This window comes from Rhinopithecus roxellana, chromosome 8 (genome assembly GCF_007565055.1).
Source record: "Rhinopithecus roxellana isolate Shanxi Qingling chromosome 8, ASM756505v1, whole genome shotgun sequence".
Taxonomy (NCBI): Eukaryota; Metazoa; Chordata; class Mammalia; order Primates; family Cercopithecidae; genus Rhinopithecus; species Rhinopithecus roxellana.
Window position 1 is genome coordinate 48,300,632 of NC_044556.1, and position 8,157 is coordinate 48,308,788.

General features: G+C 44.5%; 1 long non-coding RNA gene and 1 other non-coding gene across 2 annotated transcripts; one reads left to right on the top strand and one right to left on the bottom strand.

Moving 5' to 3' along the window:
• Positions 1–4,595: 4,595 nt before the first annotated feature.
• On the bottom strand, positions 4,596–5,721 carry LOC115899164. The gene is made up of 2 exons (XR_004058851.1): positions 5,611–5,721; positions 4,596–4,837 (listed from the first exon to the last, which is right to left on the bottom strand). It is a non-coding gene; the product is annotated as an uncharacterized LOC115899164 (long non-coding RNA).
• Positions 5,722–5,740: 19 nt separating this feature from the next.
• On the top strand, positions 5,741–5,814 carry TRNAN-GUU. Its single transcript has one exon. It is a non-coding gene; the product is annotated as a tRNA-Asn (tRNA).
• Positions 5,815–8,157: the final 2,343 nt, after the last annotated feature.

An 8,157-nucleotide genomic window follows, 5' to 3' on the forward strand; every position in this document is an offset into this window, starting at 1 on the left:
CTCCCACCTCGGCCTCCCAAAGTGCTGGGATTACAGGCGTGAGCCACCACACTCAGCCTTACATTGTGGAATTTCTAAAGAAGAGGGAGAGAAGGGCAAGAGAGAATATTTGAAGAAATAATGGCTGAAAACTTTCCAAATTTGATGAAAGAGATGAATACAAACACAGTAGCCTAACAAACCCCAAGTAAGATAAACTTAAAGAGACCTACACCAAAACACATTATAATCAAACTTTCAAAAGTCAAAAACAGAGAATCTTTAAATCGATAAGACAAAAGCAACTGGTCACATGCCATAAATCTTTAATAAGATTATCAACAGGTTTTTCATCAGAAACTTTGGAAGCTGGAAGGACAGGAAGTCAAAAGCTGCCAACAGCTCATGTCTATAATCCCAACACTTTGGGAGGCTGAGGCGGGTGGATCACTTGAGGTCAGGAGCTGAAGACCAGCCTGGCCAACATGGCAAAACCCTGTCTCTACTAAAAATATAAAAATTAGCCAGGCATGGTGGTGGGTGACTGTAATCCTAGCTACTTGAGAGACTGAGGTGGGAGAATCACTTGAACCTGGGAGGCAGAGGTTGCAGTGAGCCGAGATCGCACCACTGCACTCCAGCCTGGGTGATAGAGTGAGACTCTGTCTTAATAAACAAACAAACAAATGAATAAACAAAAGCTGCCTATGAACGGGAAAAGGATCAATAAATGGGTATTCCAGAAAGTCAAAAGTTACACAAATATCAAGCCAAAATAAACTGGTTCCCTGACTGGAAATTGAACCCAGGCTATGGCAGCAAAAGCACAGAACTTTAAGTACTGAACGGCAAGGTAGAGCAGACTTTAGTGTGAATCCTGGAAGGGATCCAGAGCACGCAGTTTGAGCTTATGAAGAATTTTAACTTTGTTTTGGGTCAAACAAAACAACACAGATAATATTGTCAAGAGAATTTTTAAGGCTAGCCATGGCACTAGTATGTGCCTTTCTTTTAATTTGATCTTCCTATCAACTGTTTAAAATAAGAGATCTCTAAAATCTTTTTTTAAAAATTCAGGTGTCTAATTTAAGGGATTCATCTTCAGTCCACTGGCAACTAGAATTTCCAATGGTGTAATTATTCCAATAGCAATTCAACCAAATAGCCTCTTTATGGAAAGCCCAGGATGTCATTTTCCAGGTTAACTTCCTGGGAAGGTCATAGAAGACGCAATCCCAAAGATTCCCCTCCAAGAAAAAAGTTCAATGCAAGGAGTAGGCCACAGATGGTTAAGGATGATGTTTGCCTCCAGTAACCCACACATTTGTGGGGGCTTCCAGCCACAGACCTGTGAATCTGTGATACCATGTAGGTCCTCTTGGGATTGAGCTTTCCTAGGACTAACCAGGCAACAAAAGTTGAGATGACAAAAGCCTTGAAGGGATGGGACTTCTTAAGACAAACCCCAAGAGCTTGACACAGTCAGAGCAAACAGTGTGCTCACATTCCCAGGCATTTTCAGACAGGCCACCTACTATGACCTGAAAATTACCACCTCTTTCCAGACACTGAAAACCAAGAGAAAGTGCTCCCACTTGGTCACAAGTCAAGCTCTCAAGGATATCAAATAAGATGAGAAGGAACCTCAACCAGTACCCCCTTTTATGACAGAATAACACGTAGAGACAAAGACAAAGGAACAGACAATTTCTGGGAAGAAAGGGATTAAACAATTTGAATTGGTACCACAAAGTACCAAAAAGCACACCAGAGTCACTACACCCAAGACTAGTCACACAAATCCTTTTCTCCCATTAATCAAGATTTTGGAGAGGGAAAAGAAACAGTGATTTTTCCTGTCCACTTGATCAGATTCCACACAGAGAAGGAGGCCGAGAGCCTGGCTGGTAAAAAATTCTTACCCTTATGACAGCTGATCAGATCCTGGGTTCTTCACTGCAGCTTCCAGAAGAGCAAAGCTTTGCTATCCTGCTTACAGCTCCAAAACTGTAGAGGCCAACGGAAACCCCCTCTTAACCCTCTGAAGTTTCACTCCAAAATCAAGTCACAAAAGGCAGATTAATTGGAGAAAAGGCATACAATGTACTAACATGTACATGGGGAGAGTCACAGAGTGATTACCCTACCCTACCCACAGTGGGATGCAGAAGCTTATATACCATCTCGAGGTAACAGAATGAATGAGGGTTCAAAGCATGGCCAAAACTAGGTACCATCAGAGTCAGATGTATATCCATTTATTGTGGGAAAGACAGGTTATGGGAGGGAAAGAAGAGGAGGCTTGGCTAGCAAAGTTGGTCTTAATATGTAAATGAAACCTTACAGGTAGCAGCTCTCAGAGAGAATAAACCCTAAAAGTTTCTTTCAGACCTTTACAGGTGTCAGACTCTCAGTTCATCTTTCCTAGATCTGGGCAAAGAAAGACTTGGCTGCATCAATGCAGATTCCCTACAGATGCAAATCTCCCCAACAAAAGACAACTTTGAAGGGCTACTTCTGCAGCTGGCTTTCTAAACAGACATCTCAAAATATGTCAAAGAAATGTATTTTGGGGTAAAATATTTTTAATTCCTTGACGTCTACACCCTGATGCACCTGCCGTTTCAACGCACCATTGTTAGTGGCAACTCCATTCCTCCCTACACTCAAGCCAAAAAAAAAAAAAAAAAAAAAAAAAAAAAAAAAAAAAAATCCTTGAGGTAGTCTTTTTCTCCCAGCACACATACAATTTGTCAGAAAAATTCTGTTTCCTGGTTGGTTAATTACAGACTTTGATCTGCCTAATCTTTCTCTTTCTTGGTCTCTGAATTTTGGCAAAGGAGTCTCCTGATACAGGCGGGATCGATTCTAATGAGGAGTCTCAAACCCGTCAGGCATTTAAGAGTCTTAATCTCCGGGTCGGGGTTTGGGCCGCCCTTGAACCTTTCCTTTGGGCCTACCCGTCAAAATCAGCCTGGCCAGGCGTGTCTTCAAGGCCCACGGGCAGGGCCAGGTCCTCCCGAGGCTTCTTGAAGCTTCTCCTGCCAGGTTGGCAGCCACCCTCCCCTTCCCTGTGACCTGCAGAGCAGCTCCAGGAGGCATTTATTCAATTTGCTAGGAGCCCACGAGGCGCAGGTGCGTGGTGACTCTGTGGTTCCCACCGCACTCGCCGCCCTCCTTGGTCCTCTCGCTGTCTCTGGCGGGCAGTAACGTTCCGGGTAAGCGTGGGCAAAGATACCCAGCCAGGGAGGGACCGGTAGGGAAGGGCACTGGCCCCTTAGGTCCTTTGCAATAGGGATCCGAAAAATGTCTTGAAGAAATAGAAAGGGAGAGGTGGAAGTAGATCAAAGGGAAAGAAAGAAATCCTAGGAGATTTCCTATCTGAAGGCACCACGAAGAGAAAGTCTGCCTCCTCTGGGCTGGGTCCTCAGGTCGCTGGTGAACCGAGTTCTGGTCTCCACTGGAGACCAAATCAGTTGACTTTGGCTTGACTCCTAGTGAAAAAGCCACGCTTTGTCCTCCCCTGTTTAGCTCTTGATCCTGAAGGACTTGATTGTCGCTCCCAGGCTTTTGATGGATTCCAGGGATGCAACTGAGAAGTTTGTTTTAAATGCACCTACTTGAAGTAAGAATAATTTCAAGTATTTTTGCAAAGAAAAACGTTTCCTTTTGCACTGAAGACGTTCAGATGCGAGGAAAATCACTCGGCTGGGGAAAGCAAATGCTGTCGAGAATGTCTCACAAACACAGATTACACGTCAGCAGGTAGGTTTGACCCTCAGGTTGGGCACATTTTAAGTGCACTGTTGGTGGAACTTAAGATGAATCTAGGACATTCATGATTAATATTTTTAGTTTTTTAGTAAAAATTAGTATTTTAATTTAAATACACATTCTGAAAATTATATAACCAGCACAAGAAACCGGCTTTATGCCATTTTTACAAACACAGGAAAGAAAGATACTATAATGACAATGCTTCAGTAATGGCAACGTTTTTAAAATACCTTGAGAAAAAAAGTTAACCTACAATTCTATGCAAAAATAAAATTTCAAAAGTGTGAAATAAGGACAGTGAAAAACATACAAAAGCTAAAAGAATTCACCAACCCACACTACAAGAAATCTTAAGAGTCCTCCAGGCAGAAGCAAAAGGATACCAAATAAAATGTGGGCCTATACAACGAAACCAATATTGGAAATGGCATTTAGAAAGCATGTACTACACATTTTCTTATAATTTAAATCTTTTAAAAATATTTGACATAAATAAAAGTAATAATAAGGAATCACAAAGCTTATAATGCATAAAGTAAAAATATATAACACTAGGATAAAGGCCAGAAAAGGAAGTATAATGACACTTGAAAGCAGACTGTGAGAAATTAAAGATGTATCCCAGAAACACTGAAGCAGCCACTGAAATAAGAAAAGGGTTATCGCTAATAAAGCAACGAAGGAAAGAAAATGGAATGAAATAAAAGCTGTGTAAACACTACCCTGGAACAACTGCTCTCCAGGCCTCCACCCTATAGAAATATACCAGTGGGCAATGAGAAGTGTACAAGAATGATACCTGCAGCATTATTTGTAATCATAAAATAATGGAGCCAACATAATTTTAAAGATATATGAAAAGGGTTTTATTTATTTAGCAAACAGACAATTGAACAAACAAACAATGGAAGCAAGTCCTTTGCCAAAAGGAACACAGAGGGTCATGATGATGCTACTCCTCCAAGGATTTCAGGGTTCCCAGACGCCTAGTTTTCTGTTTAGTTCCGGAAGGTGTTATTCTTGGGGAGCAACAGGTCCTCGAGCTTGGTGCTCTTTCAGGTTCTCTCTCCATTTCCCCATTCTGCTACAATAAATAAACAAACTAAAACATTTCTCACTTCCAGAAGATCCCGCCTGTGCCTCTGCACGAACATTTCAGGAGGTCTGGATGTCTGGTCCGCCGCTTCCCGGCTTCTTTCCCAGCTTTTGCTTTTCCCTTCCCCGGCTCCCGCCCTACGGCCCCAGGACCAGACCACCGCCCAGCTGAGTCTCCGCGGCTCCACCGCGCAGAAGGTGCACCGGAGGCCCTGCCAGTTGCCCGCCCCGGGGGGTGCCGAGAAATCAACGCTTTGTAAAATGAACTTCCCCAAGGAAAAAATCTCTTGATTTCCACTCTAAGGGCTCTTCAAAGGACTAAAAGCTAAAGCCGACGATGGATTCATTCGACAAGTCCTAGTCGGGCGCCCTGGTGAGTGCGAGACCCTGCTCCCCGCGAGGGGACCCACGAGCGACCCTCGCCACCATCCCTGCCCTGGTGGAGCCCCCTTGCGGAACACAGGATCTGAAGATGGCAGCGAAAGCTCCGCAGCGGCCCCGAAAGCGACTGGGCGGGGTGGGCACAGGCTCCCTCACTGGGTGAAGGCGGCTCGAAGAATGGGAAGAACCAACCCGGGCGCCCACCGGGCGTTCAGCTTCCCTTGGGACCCCAGGCGGCTCGGGCTGGGTCGCCGACCGGGGAGTTTCTGGGGGCTTCTGAAGAAGGAGAGGGGCAGGGCAGGCGAAGGCCATTCGGCTCTCCGTCTGGCTCCAAAATCTCTTAACGCGCAGGTGTCCAACGTGACCAGCGCGACTCACCGCTCTAATCTCTCTGGTTTTCTAAGGCCTTGCTCAGTAGTCCTGCCTGGCAGGCGCTGAGAATAGAAAGGAAGGAGGAAGTTTAGTGAGTGCGCCCTTCCTGTATCGCCTAGTGGGCTCCAAAGCACTTGTCTCTGTGGCGCAATCGGTTAGCGCGTTCGGCTGTTAACCGAAAGGTTGGTGGTTCGAGCCCACCCAGGGACGCTTACTGCAACTTTTAAAGCATGCGCACATTGTCAATCACTAGACAAACGGGGAAGATTTTATCTTCCCGGAGTACCAAACCACTAATTTATGACTGATCCATGTCAAGGACCAGCCCACCTCCCCGACCAGATTCTTAACAGGGTATCTTCTGAAATGGCAGGTTTATACCTGTGTAACTCAAGAATCCTGAAACAGAGACCTAGGAACCCACTTGTGGTGTGATAAAATTCTAATTCAGTCCGTTATACGCTTAAACAAGTAATTTACGTGCCTCCATTTTTTCATATTTTAGTAATAGGAGTCCAGTAGTATCTGCAGGATGTTACTGGATTTACTGATTGTTCTATCAATAATGTGACCAGTGGAATCAGTCATCATCATAGTGATCCTCTCCATCATTTTTGAAAACAGTATTTTTCCTCTGTTTGTGCATGATTTATTTAACTCTTTTCAAAATGTTTTTGTTAGCCAGGTGTGGTGGCGTGCACCTGTAATCCCAGCTACTCGGGAGGCTGAGGCAGGAGAATTGTTTGAACTTGGAAGGTGGAGGCTGCAGTGAGCTGAGATCGCTACACTCTGGACTGAGCAACAGAGTATGACTCCATCTCAAAACAAAACAAAAAACATTTTTGAGATGAGGTTGCTTTCATGGTTTTGGGATTACAAAGAATGCTGCAGTCAACATTCTTGCGCACATATCTTTGGTCATTGTGGAAATGTCTACACCACAGATATTTCTATAGTGTAGAGAACTGGATGCGCCATTGCTACATTATAGTGTTTATATAATGCTTCTAATTTGAGTACATTCTGCAAATGTATCTTTCACGGGAGCAGTACCAAATAATATTCCAATATGAATATTTATAAGAGGAAAAATAACGCAGATGTGCAATTGAGCTTTGTGCCTCTCCATGGGGCCCATGTTCATAAAATGGTGGCATTAGCAATCATCTGAGAGTTGAGTTTGTGGCCCTCTGACGTCAAAAGCTGAAGCAGAGGGCATGAAAACCCTCACTGCACATCCTCTGTAGTCTGGCCAGAATCATTCCTAGGTGGGTGGTCTCTTATCAGGAGGGAATGCTGCTTGCTTGCTTTGTCAAAACCACAAAAGGGAGGGAAAGTGTCAGGCTGTTGGTTGATAACAGTAGTGAAGCAAGTCTTTCCTAAGGTAACCCTTAGGAAAAAAAAAATCCTAATTCTTAACCAGATGGTGCCATGCAGTTCCAGGCTCTTGGTGTCCCAAACAAAGAATTGTACATGACACACACAAAGCAGCAAAGCAAAGCAAAAGTTTATTAAGCACAGTAACGCTCTCAGAGTGGGGAGAGTGGGCTGACCTCTGGGAGATGAGATCAGTATTAGTTTGGTGTACTTTGGGTCTTTTTGTGTGTGGTTTTTATTCTTCTCTTCACAAAGATGCCTACTCTTTAGCCAGTGTTTGCCTTTAGATTGATAGGTGGGTTGCTTAGTTACTTTGGCCCTCATGTGCTTGCACGTTGCCTCCATCCCACAATTTTAAGTACGTGCATGATATGTACTCCATATACATAAGTTTTAATGAGCTGATTATCATATGGTAATATGGTAACCATATCAGGTTAAGGATACTTTTTTTCTCTAATGCACATGTCTATCTCTGAGGAGCTGCCCCTTTACTGCTTTGGATCTTGCCAGCAATGGGGGTCCTTGCTGGGTTTTTTTTGTTTGTTTGCTTGTTTGTTTTGAGACAGAGTCTCTCTCTGTTGCCCAGTCTGGAGTGCAGTAGTGCAATCTTGGCTCACTGCAACCTCCGCCTCCCAGGTTCAAGCAATGCTCCTGTCTCAGCCTCCTGAGTAGCTGGGAGTACAGGAGTGCACCACAAGGCACAGCTAACTTTTTGTATTTTTGCTAGAGACCAGGTATCTCCATGTTGGCCAGGCTGGTCTCAAACTTCTGACCTCAGGCGATCTGCCCGCCTTGGCCTCCCGAAATGCTGGGATTACAGGTGTGAGCCACCGCGCCCAGGCTTGCTTGCTTTTTTTAATCTTACTTTTTGTTTTGGCTACTCAACTTCTGCCTTTTATCTTGCTTCTTGCTCTCCCACCCCATCACCTTGCTTCTGTTTCTGCTTTTACTCATTCTGCCTTTTATCCAACTTCCAATTCCCTCTGCTGTTCTGCCTCATAATGGCAGTTAGTGAGGGAGGGGTTTTAAGGGGGCATGTCCGACCACCTATCCTGTCACAGCCAGAAACAGCTTTCAAGGCTTCTCTGCGGTCCTGTCAGCCAAGAGGGAGTCCGTTCAGTTCGTTGTAGGGCCTAGGGCTTATTTTTATTTCTCAGTCCTGACAAGCGAAGG